Genomic DNA, 23,092 nt, shown 5'->3' with positions numbered 1-23,092 from the left:
CCAATAGTTATGTCACCTTACTACACTGCTATTGTATATACTGTAATATAATGCAATAGTTATATCACCTCACCTCTCTGCTAATGCATGTACTGTCATATCATTCAATAGCTATATCACCTCACTGCTCTGCTAATGTACTGTCATATCATTCAATAGCTATATCACCTCACTGCTCTGCTAAAGCATGTACTGTCATATCATTCAATAGCTATATCACCTCACTGCTCTGCTGGTGAGACAAAAAACGCGACTCGTCAGTGAAGAGCACTTTTTGCCAGTCCTGTCTGGTCCAGCGACGGTGGGTTTGTGCCCATAGGCGACGTTGTTGCCGGTGATGTCTGGTGAGGACCTGCCTTACAACAGGTCTACAAGCCCTCAGTCCAGCATCTCTCAGCCTATTGCGAACAGTCTGAGTACTGATGGAGAGATTGTGCATTCCTGGAGTAACTTGGGCAGTTGCTGTTTCCATCCTGCACCTGTCCCGCAGGTGTGATGTTCGGATGTACAGATCCTGTGCAGGTGTTGTTACACATGGTCTGCCACTGTGAGGACGATCAGCTGCCCGTCCTGTCTCCCGGTAGCGCTGTTTTAGGCATCTCACAGTACAGACATTGCAATTTATTGCCCTGGCCACATCTGCAGTCCTCATGCCTCCACGCAGCATGCCTAAGGCACGTTCACACAGATGAGCAGGGACCCTGGGCATCTTTCTTTTGGTGTTTTTCAGAGTCAGCAGAAAGGCCTCTTTAGTGTCCTAAGTTTTCATAACTGTGACCTTAATTTCCTACCGTCTGTAATCTGTTAGTGTCTAAACGACCGTTGTTCCACAGGTGCATGTTCATTAATTGTTTATGGGTCATTGAACAAGCATGGGAAACAGTGTTTAAACCCTTTACAATGAAGATCTGTGAAGTTATTTGGATTTTTACAAATTATCTTTGAAAGACAGGGTCCTGAAAAAGGAACCTGTCCTTTTTTGCTGAGTTTATATCCCTATAGGCAATTTTTATAAAATATTATAATTTAATTAATTTTATCTGCCTCTTTTACTTGATTTAGTTTGTTTAGTCTTTTTGTTAGTATGTTATACAAAGCTTTGAGAATGTATTCAGAGCCCTGGACTTTTTCCACATTTTGTTACCTTACAGCCTTGTTCTAAAATGGATGAAATAGTTTCCCCCTCATCATTCTACACACAATACCCCACAATGACAAAGCAAAAATAGTTTTAAAGATATTTTTCAAATATAATAATACAAAAAAATAATAATATCAGATTTACATAACTATTCAGACCCTTTACTCAGTACTTTGTTGAAGCACCTTTGGTAGCGATTACAGCCTCGAGTCATTGAGAATGACGCTACAAGCTTGGCACACCTGTAATTGGGGAGTTTCTGCCATTCTTCTCTGCAGATCCTCTCAAGCTCTGTCAGGTTAGATGGGGAGCGTCGATATACAGCTCTTTCAGAGATGTTTCATTGGGTTCAAGTCTAGGCTCTTGCTGTCCCACTCAAGGACATTCAGAGACTTGTCCCGAAACCACTCGTGCATTGTCTTGGCTGTGTGCTTAGGGTCGTTGTCTTGTTGGAAGGTGAACTTTCACCCCAGTCTGAGGTCCTGAATGCTCTGGAGCAGGTTCTCATCAAGGATCTCTCTGTACTTTGCTCCGTTTATCTTTCCCTCGACCCTGACTAGTTTCCCAGTCTCTGCTGCTGTAAAACATCCCCACAGCGTGATGCTGCCACCACCAGGCTTCACTGTAGAGATGGTGCCAGGTTTCCTCCAGATGTGATGCTTTGCATTCAGATCAAAGAGTTTAATATTGGATTCATCAGCCCAGATAATCTTGTTTCTTATGGTCTGAGAGTCCTTTAGGTGCCTTTTGGCAAACTCCAAGCAGGCTGTCGTGTGCATTTTACTGAGGAGTGGCTTCCTTCTGGCCACTCTACCATAAATGCCTGATTGGTGGAGTTCTGCAAAGATTGTTGTCCTTCTGGAAGGTTCTCCCATCTCCAAGGAGGAACTCTGAAGCTCTGTCAGAGCTCTGTCACCTCCCTGACCAAGGCCCTTCTCCCCCGATTGCTCAGTTCCATTTAAGAATGACGGAGGCCACTGTGTTCTTGGGGACCTTCAAAGCTACAGAATTTCTTTGGTACCCTTCCCCAGATCTGTGCCTCGACACAATCCTGTCTCAGAGCTCTACGGACAATTTCTTTGACTTAATGGCTTGGTTTTTGCTCTGACATGCACTGTCAAGTGTAGGACTTTATATAGACAGGCATAGGCCTTTCCAAACCATGTCCAATCAATTACATTTACCACAGGTAGAAACATCTCAAGGATGATTTAAGGAAACAGGATCCACCTGAGCTCAATTTGAAGAGACACAAACATGCACACAAGGTACAGACACAGTTAAATGAAGGTGAAATAAAACAAATAAAACATACCCACATGTATTGTGTTATTGTTGTATGGTGGTATTAAACATGTATTGTGATATTGTTGTATGGTGGTATTAAACATGTATTGTGATATTGTTGTATGGTGGTATTAAACATGTATTGTGATATTGTTGTATGGTGGTATTAAACATGTATTGTGATATTGTTGTATGGTGGTATTAAACATGTATTGTGATATTGTTGTATGGTGGTATTAAACATGTATTGTGATATTGTTGTATGGTGGTATTAAACATGTATTGTGATATTGTTGTATGGTGGTATTAAACATTTTAATATTGTAGAAAAGTAGTGGTGTAATAATGTTATATGGTGTACTGTTTTATCTTTTGTTTTATGTGTGTGATGTAACTGCTTTAATATGTTTAAACCCCAGGAAGAGTAGCTGCTGCCTTGGCAGGAAGTAATGAGGATCCATAATAAACCCCAGGAAGAGTAGCTGTTGCCTTGGCAGGAACTAATGGGGATTTATAATAAACCCCAGGAAGAGTAGCTGCTGCCTTGGCAGGAACTAATGGGGATCCATAATAAACCCCAGGAAGAGTAGCTGCTGCCTTGGCAGGAACTAATGGGGATTTATAATAAACCCCAGGAAGAGTAGCTGCTGCCTTGGCAGGAACTAATGGGGATCCATAATAAACCCCAGGAAGAGTAGCTGCTGCCTTGGCAGGAACTAATTGGGATTTATAATAAACCCCAGGAAGAGTAGCTGCTGCATTGGCAGGAACTAATGAGGATCCATAATAAACCCCAGGAAGAGTAGCTGCTGCCTTGGCAGGAACTAATGGGGATCCATAATAAACCCCAGGAAGAGTAGCTGCTGCCTTGGCAGGAACTAATGGTGATCCATAATAAACCCCAGGAAGAGTAGCTGCTGCTTTGACAGGAACTAATGGGGATCCATAATCAACCCCAGGAAAAGTAGCTGCTGCCTTGGCAGGAACTAATGGGGATCCATAATAAACCCCAGGAAGAGTAGCTGCTGCCTTGGCAGGAACTAATTGGGATTTATAATAAACCCCAGGAAGAGTAGCTGCTGCATTGGCAGGAACTAATGAGGATCCATAATAAACCCCAGGAAGAGTAGCTGCTGCCTTGGCAGGAACTAATGGTGATCCATAATAAACCCCAGGAAGAGTAGCTGCTGCTTTGACAGGAACTAATGGGGATCCATAATCAACCCCAGGAAAAGTAGCTGCTGCCTTGGCAGGAACTAATGGGGATCCATAATAAACCCCAGGAAGAGTAGCTGCTGCCTTGGCAAGAACTAATGGGGATCCATAATAAACCCCAGGAAGAGTAGCTGCTGCTTTGACAGGAACTAATGGGGATCCATAATCAACCCCAGGAAAAGTAGCTGCTGCCTTGTCAGGAACTAATGGGGATCCACAATAAACCCCAGGAAGAGTAGCTGCTGCCTTGGCAGGAACTAATGGGGATCCACAATAAACCCCGGGTGCTTCTACACCTGCATTGCTTGCTGTTTTGGGTTTTAGGCTGGGTTTCTGTACAGCACTTTGAAATACTGTATCAGCTGATGTACGAAGGGCTATATAAATAAATGTGATTTGATTTGATTTGATTTGAGTAGCTGCTGCCTTGACAGGAACTAATGGGGATCCATAATAAACCCCAGGAAGACTAGTTGCTGCTTGGCAGGAACTAATGGGGATCCATAATAAACCCCAGGAAGAGTAGCTGCTGCCTTGGCAGGAACTAATGGGGATCCATAATAAACCCCAGGAAGAGTAGCTGCTGCCTTGGCAGGAACTAATGGGGATCCATAATAAACCCCAGGAAGAGTAGCTGCTGCCTTGGCAGGAACTAATGGGGATTTATAATAAACCACAGGAAGAGTAGCTGCTGCCTTGGCAGGAACTAATGGGGATCCATAATAAACCCAAAGAAGAGTCGCTGCTGCCTTGGCAGGAACTAATGGGGATCCATAATAAACCCCAGGAAGAGTAGCTGCTGCCTTGGCAGGAACTAATGGGGATCCATAATAAACCCCAGGAAGAGTAGCTGCTGCCTTGGCAGGAACTAATGGGGGTCCTTAATGAATACAAATACCCATTTCGAGTCTCATAGCAATGCGACTGAATACTTATGTAATTAAGGTATTTCTGTTTTTATTTTTAATGCATTTCAATTTAAAAAAAATCTAAAAACCTGTTTTCACTTTGTCATTGTAGTGTATTGTGAGTAGATTAATGAGGAACAAAGTAATGTAATGCATCTATGAATAAGGCTTTAAAGTTACAAAATTTAGAAAAAGTCAAGGGGTCTGAATACTTAGTGTGACTCATTTCTCTCTAACCTGACACGGTGTTGGGCTCACTTCTCTCTAATCTGACACGGTGTTGGGCTCACTTCTCTCTAATCTGACAAAGTGTGGGGCTCACTTCTCTCTAATCTGACACGGTGTTGGGCTCACTTCTCTCTAATCTGACACGGTGTCGGGCTCACTTCTCTCTAATCTGACACAGTGTTGGGCTCACTTCTCTCTAATCTGACACGGTGTTCGGCTCACTTCTCTCTAATCTGACACGGTGTTTGGCTCACTTCTTTCTAATCTGACACGGTGTTGGGCTCACTTCTCTGTAATCTGACAAAGTGTGGGGCTCACTTCTCTCTAATCTGACACGGTGTTGGGCTCACTTCTCTCTAATCTGACACGGTGTTCGGCTCACTTCTCTCTAATCTGACACGGTGTTCGGCTCACTTCTTTCTAATCTGACACGGTGTTGGGCTCACTTCTCTCTAATCTGACACGGTGTTCGGCTCACTTCTTTCTGATCTGACAAGGTGTTGGGCTCACTTCTCTCTAATCTGACACGGTGTTGGGCTCACTTCTCTCTAATCTGACATGGTGTTGCTGGATGATACTATTTCAATCTTTTATTGAAAACACTCCGTTCTCAATCTCTTGCTGAGATGATTTCAGAGCTCTGCTGCCTGTGGATCAATTACGTTTTGGTGGGATTGATACAACGAATCAATTTAGCTGTGCACCATGATGGGTAAGGATTGCAAGAACAATTACGACAATGGATTTTTTGAAGTGCTCACACACACACACAGGTAATGCGTACATTTGCAGGTGGGCTCATACGATACGCACACAAGCACACACATCTGTGTGCCACTGCAGATGTACTGTGTGTGTGTGTGTGTGTGTGTGTGTGTGTGTGCGAGCACTTCTAAATAATCACACCAGTCCCTGAGTTTACTCTATGGACTTTTGTCAAAACACACACATGTTAGATTCTATCCAACCACTGAGGCTTCTAGGGGGACTTGTCACGTTCTGTAAACATGTGTATGTTATTATGGTTCTTGTTTTAATCAGTTTTCCGTTATATCAGCTATGTAATCCAATCAAGTTGGATCAATAGACATGATCTGTCATTGCAGCAGACCAAAGGCTCAACACATTTAATCGTTTTGATGCAACCAAAAAAAAAAAAGACTAAAGAAAAGGATTCAATCAAAGCCGCACTGCAGCAAAAACTAAACACTTCATTGTTTTATTCTGATGTTATGAACGGCTGTTGTTGATTTCACCTGTTTCTGGTCAATAACAACGATGTAGCTTTTACCTTGTACATTATAGTGGACAGGCATCAAATTAAACGGAAACAAGTCATTCTGAATGAATTCACACAGCATAAGAGGCTCCCGAGTGGCGCAGCGGTCTTCGAGAGCCGTCACTACAGTCCCTGGTTCGAATCCAGGCTGTATCACATCCAGCTGTGATTGGGAGTCCCATCGCGGGGGCGGCGCACAATCGTCCGGTTTTATGGCCCCGGGGGTAGGCCGTCCGTCACTGTAAAGTAGAATTTGTTCTTAAAACTGACTCGACTAGTTAAATAAAGGTTAGATTAAATTGTAAAACATAAAGCATGGTACTTCTCTCAGCAGGCTGCAGTGGTTCTCCGTCTGCATGCTGTGTGGGGGTGTTACCATTGTCTAGTGGAAACCTGCAGAGGCCACTAAACTCCAGGTACCCTTGGTGTTTCTGTCCGGTATTATTAAATTACCTGTTGTTTTCTAGTTGCTTCATTTGCAATTCCTTGACTCAGTTAAATTACATTTTAACAGTAATGTAGTACAGGCTACATTAACAGTAATGTAGTACAGGCTACATTAACAGTAATGTAGTACAGGCTACATTAACAGTAATGTAGTACAGGCTACATTTCAACAGTAATGTAGTACAGGCTACATTTCAACAGTAATGTAGTACAGGCTACATTTCAACAGTAATGTAGTACAGGCTACATTTCAACAGTAATGTAGTACAGGCTACATTTTAACAGTAATGTAGTGTAGTACAGGATACTTCAACAGTAATGTAGTACAGGCTAAATTTCAACAGTAACTGAGTGTTACGCACGCCTCTATGAAGAGGGAACGCAACACCCTGCTGCAAATAAACTCTGTGAAGTGAAAAAGGTATGGACTGTAGGTGCGAGTAAGAATGACAGACAGAATGTGGTACCATTTACAAGGACTTTATTCCTGTACACGGTAATATGGGGAAAAGGGGCTGGACGGAACCAAAGCAAAGAAAGTAAATCTCAAAGCCCCCCCCTCTCCTATCTTACCTGCCTACCCACTACTTACCTAATTTAGCACCACCTGGTGCCCTAACCAAAACACAGGGGGTGGTCCGCCCAGGTCTTACCTAGTGTGCCTAGACAGTGAATATACTACGGGTATATGTATGCCCGCGGGCCTCTTGCCTAAACACTCCCAAGGTGCCTTCCCCTTCCGCCCTGGGAACAAATGAAACAGAATATTAAACAATTTCACAAACAAACTAAGAAACAAAGGACATCAAATAAGCTCTATCTGAGCAACAAACTCACAAAACATACCAACTTCCCAGCAATGAACTCCCAGCAAATCAACCTCTAGCAAAAAACTCTATCACAAACAATCGCTCTGCAATGACCTCCCAGAAAAAAAAAAATCTCTAGCAAAATCTCTCTCAGCAATCCCTACCTCCAAAATCTCTCTCTCCTGAACAGAACACTGGCTTTTATATAGCTTTAGAAGGAATGTGTAACTGGAGACAGCTGTGTCTTGACGAGGGGGCGGGGTCAGCTCTCCAATTAGCCCTGGAGTCGACCAATCAGCTGCTTGAGGGATTTCAAGAAGCCATTTCCTGAAATAAACACATGCAAATACACAAACTACAACACATAAACTGGGGAACGTAACACTGAGTACAGGCTACATTTCAACAGTAGTGTAGTACAGGCTACATTTTAACAGTAGTGTAGTACAGGCTACATTTCAACAGTAATGTAGTACAGGCTACATTTCAACAGTAATGTAGTACAGGATACATTTCAACAGTAGTGTAGTACAGGATACATTTCAACAGTAATGTAGTACAGGATACATTTCAACAGTAATGTAGGACAGGATACAATTCAACAGTAACTGAGTACAGGCTACATTTCAACAGTAATGTAGTACAGGCTCCATTTCAACAGTAGTGTAGTACAGGCTACATTTCAACAGTAATGTAGTACAGGATACATTTCAACAGTAACTGAGTCCAGGCTACATTTCAACAGTAACTGAGTACAGGCTACATTTCAACAGTAGTGTAGTACAGGATACAATTCAACAGTAACTGAGTACAGGCTACATTTCAACAGTAATGTAGTACAGGCTCCATTTCAACAGTAGTGTAGTACAGGCTACATTTCAACAGTAATGTAGTACAGGATACATTTCAACAGTAATGTAGTACAGGATACATTTCAACAGTAACTGAGTACAGGCTCCATTTCAACAGTAGTGTAGTACAGGATACATTTCAACAGTAACTGAGTACAGGCTCCATTTCAACAGTAGTGTAGTACAGGCTACATTTCAACAGTAGTGTAGTACAGGATACATTTCAACAGTAACTGAGTACAGGCTACATTTCAACAGTAATGTAGTACAGGCTACATTTCAACAGTAACTGAGTACAGGCTCCATTTCAACAGTAGTGTAGTACAGGATACAATTCAACAGTAACTGAGTAAAGGCTACATTTCAACAGTAGTGTAGTACAGGATACAATTCAACAGTAACTGAGTACAGGCTACTTTTCAACAGTAATGTAGTACAGGCTCCATTTCAACAGTAGTGTAGTACAGGCTACATTTCAACAGTAATGTAGTACAGGATACATTTCAACAGTAATGTAGTACAGGATACATTTCAACAGTAACTGAGTACAGGCTCCATTTCAACAGTAATGTAGTACAGGCTACATTTCAACAGTAGTGTAGTACAGGATACATTTCAACAGTAACTGAGTACAGGCTACATTTCAACAGTAATGTAGTACAGGCTACATTTCAACAGTAACTGAGTACAGGCTCCATTTCAACAGTAACTGAGTACAGGCTACATTTCAACAGTAGTGTAGTACAGGATACATGTCAACAGTAATGTAGTACAGGCTACATTTCAACAGTAGTGTAGTACAGGATACATTTCAACAGTAATGTAGTACAGGATACATTTCAACAGTAGTGTAGTACAGGATACATGTCAACAGTAACTGAGTACAGGCTACATTTCAACAGTAACTGAGTACAGGCTACATTTCAACAGTAATGTAGTACAGGATACATGTCAACAGTAACTGAGTACAGGCTACATTTCAACAGTAGTGTAGTACAGGCTACATTTCAACAGTAATGTAGTACAGGCTACATTTCAACAGTAACTGAGTACAGGCTACATTTCAACAGTAATGTAGTACAGGATACATTTCAACAGTAACTGAGTACAGGCTACATTTCAACAGTAGTGTAGTACAGGATACATTTCAACAGTAACTGAGTCCAGGCTACATTTCAACAGTAGTGTAGTACAGGATACATTTCAACAGTAGTGTAGTACAGGATACATGTCAACAGTAACTGAGTACAGGCTACATTTCAACAGTAGTGTAGTACAGGATACATTTCAACAGTAATGTAGTACAGGATACATTTCAACAGTAATGTAGTACAGGATACAATTCAACGGTAATGTAGTACAGGATACATTTCAACAGTAATGTAGTACAGGATACATTTCAACAGTAACTGAGTACAGGCTCCATTTCAACAGTAGTGTAGTACAGGCTACATTTCAACAGTAGTGTAGTACAGGCTACATTTCAACAGTAACTGAGTACAGGCTACATTTCAACAGTAGTGTAGTACAGGATACATGTCAACAGTAACTGAGTACAGGCTACATTTCAACAGTAGTGTAGTACAGGCTACATTTCAACAGTAACTGAGTACAGGCTACATTTCAACAGTAGTGTAGTACAGGATACATGTCAACAGTAACTGAGTACAGGCTACATTTCAACAGTAACGTAGTACAGGATACATTTCAACAGTAACTGAGTACAGGATACATTTCAACAGTAGTGTAGTACAGGATACATTTCAACAGTAATGTAGTACAGGATACATTTCAACAGTAATGTAGTACAGGATACATTTCAACAGTAATGTAGTACAGGATACATTTCAACAGTAGTGTAGTACAGGATACATGTCAACAGTAACTGAGTACAGGCTACATTTCAACAGTAACTGAGTACAGGCTACATTTCAACAGTAGTGTAGTACAGGATACATGTCAACAGTAACTGAGTACAGGCTACATTTCAACAGTAGTGTAGTACAGGCTACATTTCAACAGTAGTGTAGTACAGGATACATTTCAACAGTAATGTAGTACAGGATACATTTCAACAGTAATGTAGTACAGGATACATTTCAACAGTAACTGAGTACAGGCTCCATTTCAACAGTAGTGTAGTACAGGATACATTTCAACAGTAATGTAGTACAGGCTACATTTCAACAGTAATGTAGTACAGGATACATTTCAACAGTAATGTAGTACAGGATACATTTCAACAGTAACTGAGTACAGGCTACATTTCAACAGTAGTGTAGTACAGGATACATGTCAACAGTAACTGAGTACAGGCTACATTTCAACAGTAGTGTAGTACAGGATACATTTCAACAGTAACTGAGTACAGGCTACATTTCAACAGTAGTGTAGTACAGGATACATGTCAACAGTAACTGAGTACAGGCTACATTTCAACAGTAGTGTAGTACAGGCTCCATTTCAACAGTAATGTAGTACAGGATACATTTCAACAGTAGTGTAGTACAGGCTACATTTCAACAGTAACTGAGTACAGGCTACATTTCAACAGTAATGTAGTACAGGCTACATTTCAACAGTAGTGTAGTACAGGATACATGTCAACAGTAACTGAGTACAGGCTACATTTCAACAGTAGTGTAGTACAGTATACATTTCAACAGTAACTGAGTACAGGCTACATTTCAACAGTAGTGTAGTACAGGATACATGTCAACAGTAACTGAGTACAGGCTACATTTCAACAGTAGTGTAGTACAGGCTCCATTTCAACAGTAACTGAGTACAGGCTACATTTCAACAGTAACTGAGTACAGGCTCCATTTCAACAGTAGTGTAGTACAGGATACATTTCAACAGTAACTGAGTACAGGCTCCATTTCAACAGTAGTGTAGTACAGGCTACATTTCAACAGTAGTGTAGTACAGGCTACATTTCAACAGTAACTGAGTACAGGCTACATTTCAACAGTAATGTAGTACAGGCTACATTTCAACAGTAACTGAGTACAGGCTCCATTTCAACAGTAGTGTAGTACAGGATACATGTCAACAGTAGTGTAGTACAGGATACATGTCAACAGTAATGTAGTACAGGCTACATTTCAACAGTAATGTAGTACAGGCTACATTTCAACAGTAACTGAGTACAGGCTACATTTCAACAGTAATGTAGTACAGGCTACATTTCAACAGTAACTGAGTACAGGCTACATTTCAACAGTAGTGTAGTACAGGATACATTTCAACAGTAACTGAGTACAGGCTCCATTTCAACAGTAATGTAGTACAGGATACAATTCAACAGTAGTGTAGTACAGGATACATTTCAACAGTAACTGAGTACAGGCTACATTTCAACAGTAGTGTAGTACAGGATACATGTCAACAGTAACTGAGTACAGGCTACATTTCAACAGTAGTGTAGTACAGGATACATTTCAACAGTAACTGAGTACAGGCTACATTTCAACAGTAACTAGTGTGGTACAGTGCTTGTCGTAAATTATTTAACTCCTCCAAAATTGTTCCTGGTAGATTCAACACATCAGAAACGCAATGAAAATACCGTTCCTTCCTGGTATCGTATATATCATGCTACTTACTGCACAGAGTACTTTTACGTAGCATGATAAGTCAAGTGATTTAAGGCAATAATGCAATGTATGCTATGTGATTAACACTTCATTCCCATCATGTAAAGCTGCCAGAGTGTTTCATCTTTGTTATCAAGTGAACTCGTTACATGGCACCAGTTCGCCATCCAATGATTCATTATATGGAAACTGGGGCAGGAGAGCGACACACGCAGCTGGGGTTCAGTTAAGTGATGCTTACTCTACTGGGAGAAGAGAAAAATGACATGGAAATATGTCGGCAGCAGTACAGTGCCTGACTATATAGTAGTTCAGTACAGGGCCTGACTATATAGTAGTTCAGTACAGGGCCTGACTATAAAGTAGTTCAGTACAGGGCCTGACTATATAGTAGTTCAGTACAGGGCCTGACTATATAGTAGTTCAGTACAGGGCCTGACTATATAGTAGTTCAGTACAGTGCCTGACTATAAAGTAGTTCAGTACAGGGCCTGACTATATAGTAGTTCAGAACAGGGCCTGACTATATAGTAGTTCAGTACAGGGCCTGACTATATAGTAGTTCAGTACAGGGCCTGACTATAAAGTAGTTCAGTACAGGGCCTGACTATATAGTAGTTCAGTACAGGGCCTGACTATATAGTAGTTAAGTACAGGGCCTGACTATATAGTAGTTCAGTACAGGGCCTGACTATGTAGTAGTTCAGTACAGGGCCTGACTATAAAGTAGTTCAGTACAGGGCCTGACTATATAGTAGTTCAGTACAGGGCCTGACTATATAGTAGTTCAGTACAGGGCCTGACTATATAGTAGTTCAGTACAGGGCCTGACTATATAGTAGTTCAGTACAGGGCCTGACTATATAGTAGTTCAGTACAGGGCCTGACTATATAGTAGTTCAGTACAGGGCCTGACTATATAGTAGTTCAGTACAGGGCCTGACTATAAAGTAGTTCAGTACAGGGCCTGACTATATAGTAGTTCAGTACAGGGCCTGACTATATAGTAGTTCAGTACAGGGCCTGACTATATAGTAGTTCAGTACAGGGCCTGACTATATAGTAGTTCAGTACAGGGCCTGACTATATATTAGTTTATTGTAGCAAGCTGATGTGTAGTGTAGTGTAGTGTAGTGTAGTGTAGTGTAGTGAAATGTAGTGTAGTGAACTGTAGTGTAGTGTGGTGTAGTGTAGTGAACTGTAGTGTAGTGTTGTGTAGTGTATTGAATTGTAATGTAGTGTAGTCTACTGTAGTTTAGCATAGCGTAGTGTAGTGTAGTGAACTGTAGTGTAGTGTAGTGTATTGATTTGTAGTGTAGTGTAGTCTACTGTAGTTTAGCATAGCGTAGCATAGCTACACTACAAATCAATACACTACACTACACTACAGTTCACTACACTACCCTACACTACAGTTCACTACACTACACTACGCTATGCTAAACTACAGTAGACTACACTACATTACAATTCAATACACTACACAACACTACAGTTCACTACACTACACAACACTACACTACAGTTCACTACACTACACTACACTACACTACAGTTCACTACACTACAGTTCACTACACTACACTACACTACACTACACTACACTACACTACACATCAGCTTGCTACAATAAACTAATATATAGTCAGGCCCTGTACTGAACTACTATATAGTCAGTTGTGTAGTTTGGTACAGTGTACTGTAGTGTAGTGTAGTGTAGTGTAGTGTAGTGTAGAGTAGAGTAGTGTAGAGTAGTGTAGTGTAGAGTAGTGTAGTCTACTGTAGTGTAGTTTGGTGTAGTGTAGAGTAGTGTAGGGTAGTGCTGTGAACTGTAGTGTAGTATAGTGTATTTTCTAGTGTATTAAATTGTAGTGTAGTGTAGTCATGCCAGAGGAAGAGAATGTGAGACAAACTTGGCTGCGTTTACACAGGCGGCTCAATTCAGATTTTTCTTTCTCTCACTAATTGGACTTTTGATCAATCAGATCAGTTCTGAAAAACAGCTGATTTTAAAAGATCTGATGTGATTTGTCAAAAGACCAATTGGTGTAAAAGATATCTGAATTGGTCTGTGCAAAGGCAACCAATGTGCCGTCATTTATTTATCATGTTCCCGAGGAGCGTAATGGAACAGAATGACATTTCGGTTCTTCCGGACCCTGTTTTGATTTTGAATATAAAAATTGTCCTTGGTAAACGAGTTGCAGCCTCATATCCCCTAATAAACAAACAGTCAACAATACATAGTTAAGGATATGTAAGATATCAACTTCATGTGGGAGATGCTGTACCACTCAAGTACTTACCATAATATATAAAAAAATGAAAAATAAACATTTTCTAGGAGCAAGCAAGTAAAGTATGTGCCTATTGAAACAGAATCCCATTGTAAGAGATTAAAAACATGACTCATATCAACTGAGTGATCATCTCTAAACCGGTAGAGACTGGAGGTTATTTAGGATATAGAAGGATATCGAGATAAAATCGGACCTCTCTGAAATTAAAATGGATGAACGCTTGAAAAAAAAACAAGTGTCTCACCCCTATACCCAAAATAATAATTAAAACATAAAGTGGATGGCAGAGAACATGCCTACCATTAACCCTCACCACTAGTAAAGACCAGAGAATTAGATATGAAGTTAACCCCTCACCCCTAGTACAGACCAGAGCATTAGATATGCAGTTAACCCTCACCCCTAGTACAGACCTGAGCATTAGATATGAAGTTAACCCTCACCCCTAGTACAGACCACAGCATTAGATATGCAGTTTACCCTCACTCTTAGTACAGACCAGAGCATTAGATATGAAGTTAACCCCTCACCCCTAGTACAGACCAGAGCATTAGATATGCAGTTGACCCTCACTCTTAGTACAGACCAGAGCATTAGATATGAAGTTAACCCCTCACCCCTAGTACAGACCAGAGCATTAGATATGCAGTTAACCCCTCACCCCTAGTACAGACCAGAGCATTAGATATGCAGTTAACCCTCACCCCTAGTACAGACCAGAGCATTAGATATGCAGTTAACCCTCACCCCTAGTACAGACCAGAGCATTATATATGAAGTTAACCCCTCACCCCTAGTACAGACCAGAGCATTAGATATGCAGTTAACCCTCACCCCTAGTACAGACCAGAGCATTAGATATGCAGTTAACCCTCACCCCTAGTACAGACCAGAGCATTAGATATGCAGTTAACCCTCACCCCTAGTACAGACCAGAGCATTAGATATGAAGTTAACCCCTCACCCCTAGTACAGACCAGAGCATTAGATATGAAGTTAACCCTCACCCCTAGTACAGACCAGAGCATTAGATATGAAGTTAACCCCTCACCCCTAGTACAGACCAGAGCATTAGATATGAAGTTAACCCTCACCCCTAGTACAGACCAGAGCATTAGATATGAAGTTAACCCTGACCACTAGTACAGACCAGAGCATTAGATATGAAGTTAACCCCTCACCCCTAGTACAGACCAGAGCATTAGATATGCAGTTAACCCTCACCCCTAGTACAGACCAGAGCATTAGATATGCAGTTAACCCCTCACCCCTAGTACAGACCAGAGCATTAGATATGCAGTTTACCCTCACTCTTAGTACAGACCAGAGCATTAGATATGAAGTTAACCCCTCACCCCTAGTACAGACCAGAGCATTATATATGCAGTTGACCCTCACTCTTAGTACAGACCAGAGCATTAGATATGAAGTTAACCCCTCACCCCTAGTACAGACCAGAGCATTAGATATGCAGTTAACCCCTCACCCCTAGTACAGACCAGAGCATTAGATATGAAGTTAACCCCTCACCCCTAGTACAGACCAGAGCATTAGATATGCAGTTAACCCCTCACCCCTAGTACAGACCAGAGCATTAGATATGAAGTTAACCCCTCACCCCTAGTACAGACCAGAGCATTAGATATGCAGTTAACCCCTCAACCCTAGTACAGACCAGAGCATTAGATATGCAGTTTACCCCTCACCCCTAGTACAGACCAGAGCATTAGATATGCAGTTAACCCCTCACCCCTAGTACAGACCAGAGCATTAGATATGCAGTTAACCCCTCACCCCTAGTACAGACCAGAGCATTAGATATGCAGTTAACCCCTCACCCCTAGTACAGACCAGATCTTTAGATATGCAGTTAACCCCTCACCCCTAGTACAGACCACAGCATTATATATGAAGTTAACCCCTCACCCCTAGTACAGACCAGAGCATTATATATGAAGTTAACCCCTCACCCCTAGTACAGACCAGAGCATTAGATATATGCAGTTAACCCTCACCCCTAGTACAGACCAGAGCATTAGATATGCAGTTATCCCTCACCCCTAGTACAGACCAGAGCATTAGATATGCAGTTAACCCTCACCCCTTGTACAGACCAGAGCATTAGATATGCAGTTAACCCTCACCCCTTGTACAGACCAGAGCATTAGATATGCAGTTTACCCTCACCACTAGTACAGACCAGAGCATTAGATATGAAGTTTACCCTCACCACTAGTACAGACCAGAGCATTAGATATGAAGTTAACCCCTCACCCCTAGTACAGACCAGAGCATTAGATATGAAGTTAACCCTGACCACTAGTACAGACCAGAGCATTAGATATGAAGTTAACCCCTCACCCCTACTACAGACCAGAGCATTAGATATGCAGTTAACCCTCACCCCTAGTACAGACCAGAGCATTAGATATGCAGTTAACCCCTCACCCCTAGTACAGACCAGAGCATTAGATATGCAGTTTACCCTCACTCTTAGTACAGACCAGAGCATTAGATATGAAGTTAACCCCTCACCCCTAGTACAGACCAGAGCATTATATATGCAGTTGACCCTCACTCTTAGTACAGACCAGAGCATTAGATATGCAGTTAACCCCTCACCCCTAGTACAGACCAGAGCATTAGATATGAAGTTAACCCCTCACCCCTAGTACAGACCAGAGCATTAGATATGCAGTTAACCCCTCACCCCTAGTACAGACCAGAGCATTAGATATGAAGTTAACCCCTCACCCCTAGTACAGACCAGAGCATTAGATATGCAGTTAACCCCTCAGCCCTAGTACAGACCAGAGCATTAGATATGCAGTTTACCCCTCACCCCTAGTACAGACCAGAGCATTAGATATGCAGTTAACCCCTCACCCCTAGTACAGACCAGAGCATTAGATATGCAGTTAACCCCTCACCCCTAGTACAGACCAGAGCATTAGATATGCAGTTAACCCCTCACCCCTAGTACAGACCAGATCTTTAGATATGCAGTTAACCCCTCACCCCTAGTACAGACCACAGCATTATATATGAAGTTAACCCCTCACCCCTAGTACAGACCAGAGCATTATATATGAAGTTAACCCCTCACCCCTAGTACAGACCAGAGCATTAGATATATGCAGTTAACCCTCACCCCTAGTACAGACCAGAGCATTAGATATGCAGTTATCCCTCACCCCTAGTACAGACCAGAGCATTAGATATGCAGTTAACCCTCACCCCTTGTACAGACCAGAGCATTAGATATGCAGTTAACCCTCACCCCTTGTACAGACCAGAGCATTAGATATGCAGTTTACCCTCACCACTAGTACAGACCAGAGCATTAGATATGAAGTTTACCCTCACCACTAGTACAGACCAGAGCATTAGATATGAAGTTAACCCCTCACCCCTAGTACAGACCAGAGCATTAGATATGCAGTTAACCCCTCACCCCTAGTACAGACCAGAGCATTAGATATGAAGTTAACCCCTCACCCCTAGTACAGACCAGAGCATTAGATATGCAGTTAACCCCTGACCCCTAGTACAGACCAGAGCATTAGATATGAAGTTAACCCCTCACCCCTAGTACAGACCAGAGCATTAGATATGCAGTTTACCCTCACCACTAGTACAGACCAGAGCATTAGATATGCAGTTAACCCCTCACCCCTAGTACAGACCAGAGCATTAGATATGAAGTTAACCCCTCACCCCTAGTACAGACCAGAGCATTAGATATGCAGTTAACCCCTCACCCCTAGTACAGACCAGAGCATTAGATATGAAGTTAACCCCTCACCCCTAGTACAGACCAGAGCATTAGATATGCAGTTAACCCCTCACCCCTAGTACAGACCAGAGTCTTAGATGTGCAGTTTTAGAAAAGTATTTAATGGCAAGGTAGCAGTGTTTCTAGCGTGCAGCGCTGTGGGCCAGAAGGTTGTAGGTTCACAGACCATAGCGAACAAGGCTAAGGGTTCAAATATATCCTTGTTTTTAACAAAAGCATTACACGAATCTACAATATCATCGTATTTGCCTGTCAAACAATCGTTTTTTATTATTATAAACACATTTCATGCAATTCTACATCATTTTACATGACTGGAGACAAGCAGAATGTATTCTAATACAACAGCAGAGCATGTGAGCTGAGTAGAGTGAGGAGTCGGTGTAATTTGTCTGGAGCGCAGAGAGGATTTAAAAAAAGATAGATCCATGGCCTAGGGCTCAGCCATGAGCTCTGGGCATGCTATTACCAGCATATTCCGGGTTGTTTTATCACAATTATTTTAATTAGGCCTATTATTTTTTTCTATTTATATAACCTACCCCATCACTATTAATGTGCAGAGATGTTGATATGAGTTGAACAAGATAAATAAATGTGTTTTTTTTTAAGGAGTGACTGAAGGAATTGTCTCACAAAATCTATGGACAGCAGACACTAATTTTGTTTGTTAACTCTTATTTCTTAAATAGAAAGAAATAGGCTCCAAACACAAAGCCCCATTGTTGTTAGTAAAGTTGAAATAAAATGAAGAATGTTTAACCCTTCCAGTTGAGGGTAAAGTTTGAAATCACTAAAATACTAATTTACATATTTTTTCCACCATGACACTTGACTGAAGTATGGGTCTGAAACGGAATAGTGACATCCATCATTTTCTGGTCCAGCAATTTGAAAACACAGGCCCCCCTTGATATTGCGCGTCCTGCAGAGAATCAAAGGGATAAGGGGCAGCATCAGGCAATATTGAAATTGAATTGATTACAAATGACATGACCCTACCCTGGACTAGACTGAAAAAAATACTAAACCATCCCCTTGACTGAAATTGAAATAGAGAAAGAGGCAAAGAGAGAGAAAGAGAGACGTTCTGACCTTAGTTCTTTTGTTATGTCTTTGTTTTGGTATGGTCAGGGCGTGAGTTGGGTGGGTAGTCTGTTCGTTTTTCTATGTTGTGGTTTTGTGTTTGGCCTGGTATGTTTCCCCATCAGAGGCAGGTGTCGTTCGTTGTCTCTGATTGAGAATCATACTTAGGTGGCCTTTCCCCACCTGTGTGGTGTGGGTGATCGTTTTTCTGTTATGTGTCTGTCACCTTACAGAACTGTTTCGTTTCTCCTTTGTTATTTTGTTCAGTGTTCTCTGTTTAATAAATATAATGATGAACACTCACCACGCTGCGCTTTGGTCCTCACCTCATTCCAACGACGAGCGTTACAGAATCACCCACCAACCAAGGACCAAGCAGCGTGGTATCGTGCAGCAGCAGAAATCTCTGGACTCATGGACATGGGAGGAGTTTCTGGACGGAGAAGGACCCTGGGCACAGGCTGGGGAATATCGCCGCCCCAAGGCAGAGCTGGAGGCAGTGAAAAAGCTGAGAGGCGGTGATATGAGGAGGCAGCACGGCTGGGATGAGAGGCAGCCCCAAAAATGTTCTGGGGGGGGGGGGTGGGTACACGGGGAGTGTGGCTAAGTCAAGTAGGAGACCTGAGCCAACTCCCCGTGGAGAGAGGTGGACCGGGCAGGCACCGTGTTATGCCGTGAGGCGCACGGTGTCCCCGGTGCGCAGGCATAGCCCGGTGCGCTACATCGCAGCGCCTTGTATCAGCCGGGCTAGAGTGGGCATCGACCCAGGTGCCATGAAGCTGGCTCAGCGCATCTGGTTTCCAGTGCGTCTCCTTGGGCCGGTGTACATGGCACCAGCCCTACGCACGGTGTTCCCGGTTCGCCAGCACAGCCCAGTGCGGTATGTTCCACCTCACCGCACTGGCCTGGCTACAGGGAGTATCCAGGCAGGTAGGGTTGGGGAGTATCCAGCCAGGTAGGGGTGTGCAGGCTGGGTGCTCGAGACCTCCAGTGCACCTCCACGGTCCGGTCTATCTGTTGCCTCCTCCACGCACCAGGCCTCCGGTAGAAGCCCCACGCACCAGGCTGTCTCTCCGTCTCCTTCCTCCAGGTGCTCCCATCTGTCCTGAGCTGCCAGAGTCTCCCGTCTGTCCTGAGCTGCCAGAGTCTCCCATCTGTCCTGAGCTGCCAGAGCCTCCCATTTGTCCTGAGCTGCCAGAGTCTCCCATCTGTCCTGAACTGCCAGAGTCTCCCGTCTGTCCTGAGCTGCCAGAGTCTCCCGTCAGTCAGGAGCTGCCAGAACCGCCCGTCAGTCAGGAGCTGCCAGAGCCGCCCGTCAGTCAGGAGCTGCCAGAGCCGCTCGCCAGTCAAGAGCTGCCAGAGCCGCCCGTCACTCCGGCGCTTTCGGAGTCGCCTTTCACGCCGGCGCTGCGGAGTCTCCCGTCTGGCCGGTGCTGCCGGAATCTCCCGTCCATTCGGGGCTCGCTGTCGCCGCTCTAAAGGCGCCACTGAGGCGGGGAAAGAAGCGGGCAAGACTACTATGGTGGAGTGGGGTCCACGTTCCGCACCAGATTCGCCACCGCGGACAGACGCCCACCCAGACCCTCCCCTATAGGTTCAGGTTTTGCGGCCGGAGTCCACACCTTTGGGGGGGGGGGCTACTGTCACGTTCTGACCTCAGTTATTTTGTTAAGTCTTTGTTTTGGTATGGTCAGGGTGTGAGTTGGGTGGGTAGTCTATGTTCGTTTTTCTATGTTGTGGTTTTGTGTTTGGCCTGGTATGGTTCCCCATCAGAGGCAGGTGTCGTTCGTTGTCTCTGATTGAGAATCATACTTAGGTGGCCTTTTGCCACCTGTGTGGTGTGGGTGATTGTTTTCTGTTATGTGTCTGTCACCTTACAGAACTGTTTCGTTTCGTTCTCCTTTGTTATTTTGTTCAGTGTTCTCTGTTTAATAAATATAATGATGAACACTTACGAGGCTGCGCTTTGGTCCTCACCTCATTCCAACGACGAGCGTTACAAGAGAGAAAAATATGAGAAAGAGAGAGAGAGAGAGAGGAGAGAGAGAGGAGAGAGAGAGAGAGAGAGAGAGAGAACCTGAGACGGAGCTGCATTTCCTGACAAAATGTAAAAAATATAAAACAATTAGAGAGTGTCATTTCCCCAAATTTGAAACCCTTAAGGTTTCAAAGACCTCTCTGATGAGAATAGGCTACCCTTCCTGTTGGGGAGGACGCAGAGAGCTGTGGGTTGGCAGCGCACTACATGGCTGCCTGCCATAAGTTGAGGGACAGTGTCTGACAAACCAACCAACCTGCACATGTCCTCTACTGTATGCTTATTGTTAAATGTATGGTTATTTTGACCCTTGATTATTGTTGTTACTGTTGTCCCGTTGACATGTTTATATTGTAAACATCCAAAATAAGCTTTGGCAATATGTACATTGTTACGTCATGCCAATAAAGCAAATTTAATTGAATTGAATTCAGAGAGACAAAGAGCGAAAGACAGAGTGAGAGAGACAAAGAGAGAGACAAAGAGAGAGACAAAGAGAGAGACAAAGAGACAGAGAGAGAGCGAGAGAGTTACATCAACTAGTATTTCCTGACATTCATACAAGCCTTTGAGGACTCCATGTAGCAGTGGTGGCTTGGAAACTACAGTGAGACATCAAGGTACAGCAGGCTGGGACCAGCATGGGCATGTGGTGTACTGTAGACTGGGACCAGCATGGGCATGTGGTGTACAGTACTGTAGACTGGGACCAGCATGGGCATGTGGTGTACTGTAGACTGGGACCAGCATGGGCATGTGGTGTACTGCAGACTGGGACCAGCATGGGTATGTGGTGTACTGTAGACTTGGACAAGCATGGGTGTGTGGTGTACTGTAGACTGGGACCAGCATGGGTATGTGGTGTACAGTACTGTAGACTGGGACCAGCATGGGTATGTGGTGTACAGTACTGTAAACTTGGACCAGCATGGGTATGTGGTGTACTGTAGACTGGGACCAGCATGGGTGTGTGGTGTACTGTAGACTAGGACCAGCATGGGTATGTGGTGTACAGTACTGTAGACTTGGACCAGCATGGGTATGTGGTGTACTGTAGACTGGGACCAGCATGGGTGTGTGGTGTACTGTAGACTAGGACCAGCATGGGTATGTGGTGTACAGTACTGTAGACTTGGACCAGCATGGGTATGTGGTGTACTGTAGACTAGGACCAGCATGGGTGTGTGGAGTACTGTAGACTAGGACCAGCATGGGTATGTGGTGTACAGTACTGTAGACTTGGACCAGCATGGGTATGTGGTGTACTGTAGACTAGGACCAGCATGGGTGTGTGGTGTACTGTAGACTAGGACCAGCATGGGTATGTGGTGTACAGTACTGTAGACTTGGACCAGCATGGGTATGTGGTGTACTGTAGACTGGGACCAGCATGGGTGTGTGGTGTACTGTAGACTAGGACCAGCATGGGTATGTGGTGTACAGTACTGTAGACTTGGACCAGCATGGGTATGTGGTGTACTTTAGACTAGGACCAGCATGGGTGTGTGGTGTACTGTAGACTAGGACCAGCATGGGTATGTGGTGTACAGTACTGTAGACTGGGACCAGCATGGGTATGTGGTGTACAGTACTGTAGAATGGGACCAGCATGGGTGTGTGGTGTACTGTAGACTAGGACCAGCATGGGTGTGTGGTGTACTGTAGAATAGGACCAGCATGGGTATGTGGTGTACTTTAGACTAGGACCAGCATGGGTGTGTGGTGTACTGTAGACTAGGACCAGCATGGGTATGTGGTGTACAGTACTGTAGACTGGGACCAGCATGGGTATGTGGTGTACAGTAATGTAGAATGGGACCAGCATGGGTGTGTGGTGTACTGTAGACTAGGACCAGCATGGGTGTGTGGTGTACTGTAGACTAGGACCAGCATGGGTATGTGGTGTATTGTAGAACATGTGCTCCACCTACTGTTTTTAGTTTGTAATTGATCTGTTAAATATACTGTTTACAGTTACAGAATTAAGAATATTGACCATACATTTAATATTATAATCACAAGGTTTTGGGATCAATTCCTGTAAGCATATGATTATCAGCTAAAGTGATGAACGTGAATCCAGTTTAAATATCCCCATTTTGCAACTC

The sequence above is a fragment of the Oncorhynchus mykiss genome, chromosome 17 (genome assembly GCF_057628025.1).
Source record: "Oncorhynchus mykiss isolate SJ-2025 chromosome 17, ASM5762802v1, whole genome shotgun sequence".
Classification (NCBI taxonomy): domain Eukaryota; kingdom Metazoa; phylum Chordata; class Actinopteri; order Salmoniformes; family Salmonidae; genus Oncorhynchus; species Oncorhynchus mykiss.
The sequence above is the reverse complement of the archived record's forward strand: the minus strand, read 5'-3'. Positions refer to the sequence as shown.